This window comes from Chenopodium album, chromosome 8 (assembly GCF_948465745.1).
Source record: "Chenopodium album chromosome 8, dcCheAlbu1.1, whole genome shotgun sequence".
NCBI lineage: Eukaryota > Viridiplantae > Streptophyta > Magnoliopsida > Caryophyllales > Amaranthaceae > Chenopodium > Chenopodium album.
This window is the reverse complement of record NC_137841.1, coordinates 56,146,820-56,149,260: the sequence shown is the minus strand read 5'-3', so window position 1 is coordinate 56,149,260 and position 2,441 is coordinate 56,146,820. Positions and strand designations below refer to the sequence as shown.

The window sequence follows — 2,441 nt, the reverse complement described above, 5'->3', positions numbered from 1 at the left end:
AATTTTTATTTCTGATTATTTTTGTAGTCTAGGTTATTTTCTTTTTGTCTCAGAGAACGTTAGTTCTTTGAGGCAAATCTCACATTTGCTTCTAGTTTTTGTTTATGCCCAGGTGTTCCAGATCGGGGTACATCCCATTCGATCCCGAGATTGAACGTTCCTTCCATAGACAGAAAAATCTCTACAAGCAAATCCTGGCGGATTCTAGTGATAATAATAATAATCACCGCGATCCTCCAACTGGTTCTAGAGATTCAGAGGTATCATCAGACGCAGAATCAGAGATGGCGGTTCCAAAGAAGCTTAGTGATTATTCACAACCAAAGCTTTCAAATTTTCCATATCTTACTCCCACTCCGGCTCTTGATGTGGTTCATTTCGAAATTAAACCTCAATTTATAACGATGATAGAGAGGAAGCAATTTAGTGGAGCCAAGGGTGAAGACCCAAATCTTCACATTGCCGACTATTGTCAATATTGCAATACCATCAGGCAAGCCGGGGTCACTCAAGACCAAATTAGGGAGATACTCTTTCCCTTCTCTTTAACTAGAAAAGCTAAATTATGGTTTAATGGCTTAAATAGAACTGCACTTGGTATAACTGACTGGGAAACTCTTGTTTTAAATTTTTATAACAAGTATTATCCTGCTGAGAGAACAGCCGTACTACGGAGTGCGATTGAGAACTTTGACCAAGAAGCCGATGAATCCTTATATGAGGCTTGGGAGAGGTTCAAGGACCTACAAAGAGAATGCCCCCACCATAGTTTAGCACAATGGCAGATAATCCAAGCCTTTTATAATGGCATTGGAAATTCTTCTCGAATAATTTTAGATTCTGTAGCTAGTGGGAGATTTATGAATCTTGATGTTGAAGATGCAGGTCAGGTTATTGAAGACATGACGATACACAATTCCCAATATGGGAATCCTAGAGGATTTGCTAACAAGGGGAAGCATAGTGTTGACTCTATATCCTCTTTGCAAGCTCAACTGACCTCTATATGCCAAAAATTAGATAATCTTAGCACTGCTAATGTAGCTAATGTTTCTGCGATTAATAATAATTCTAATGAGGCTTTCTGTGAAAATTGTGGTATTTTAGGTCATTGGGAACAAGATTGCAGGAGTTTCGTGGAGCAAGTTAATGCCTTTCAAGCTTATAGGCAGAATAACCCATACTCCAACACCTACAATCCTGGGTATCGGAATCATCCGTACCTTTCCTACCGGAGTACTAATGTTCAAAATCCACCACCACAAGAACCACAGGCGCCACAACAACAGCAGCAGAAATATTATCATCCCAATGCTGGCCAGAAAAACCAACCACAACAACCCTCCTCATCTTCCGACCCTTCTTTGGTGGAAATTAAAGCAATGTTGGTTAATATGCAAAAGCACACGGAGAGTAGAGATGCGACAATTGATCAAATTCTAGCACATAATAAAATTGTAGATAATCAAATTGCGCAACTTTCCGCTACTCTACAAGCCCGCCAACAGGGAGCTCTGCCGGCACAGCCGACCAGGCCTACGGATCAAGCATATGCAATTACTCTAAGGAGTGGTTCAAACTATGAAGGGCCCCCTATGCCCAGAGTTGATGAACCTGTTTTATTAAATAATGCTAATCTTGATTCCGTTAAACCAAACAATGTAGTTAATAGCCCTGCAGGGCTAAAGTATAGTACTAATACATCTAATTCTACATTGCAGGGTACGACTCCAGAGAAGGTGGCTACTCCGGATAAGAGAAATAATGCTCCAAAGCCAATTATCAAACTTCCATTCCCCAATCGTCACTTGAAGACAAATTTGGATAAGCAGTTTGGTAAGTTCGTGGAGGTGGTAAAATATTAGAAGGTAACAGTTCCCTTCACTAAATTAATCACACAAATTCCTTCATATGCAAAATTTATGAAAGAAATATTGACGAGGAAAAGGTCTATTAGTGAGGTAGAGACAGTAGCTTTCACTGCAGAGTGTAGTGTCGTTCTTCAAAATAAGTCTCCGCCTAAATTAAAAGATCCGGGTAGTTTTTCTATCCCTTGTCATATAGGCAATCTATTGATTGATAATGCATTATGTGATTTGGGTGCTAGCGTTAGCGACATGCCATTATTTGTGTGTTCCAAGTTGAATATGGGTAGATTAAAAGCTACCAATATAACTCTACAAATGGCCGACTGTTCTTTCAAATACCCCTTAGGTGTTTTAGAGGATGTCCCCCTTAAAGTAGGTAAATTTTATATACCTGTTGATTTTGTTGTTATTGATATGGCTGAGGATATGCAAACCCCAATTATTTTGGGTAGACCATTCCTTAACACTGCAGGAGCAATCATAGATGTAAGAAGTGGTAAGTTAACACTATCAGTAGGGGATGATAAAGTTATTTTCAATCTTAATAATACCCCTAAAAGCTCCATGACTGAG

General features: G+C 39.3%; 1 non-coding gene across 1 annotated transcript; it reads right to left on the bottom strand.

Annotated features, from left to right (window-relative positions):
• Positions 1-665: 665 nt before the first annotated feature.
• LOC145556883 (small nucleolar RNA R71) lies at positions 666-772 on the bottom strand. Its single transcript, XR_014091974.1, has one exon. It is a non-coding gene; the product is annotated as a small nucleolar RNA R71 (small nucleolar RNA).
• Positions 773-2,441: the final 1,669 nt, after the last annotated feature.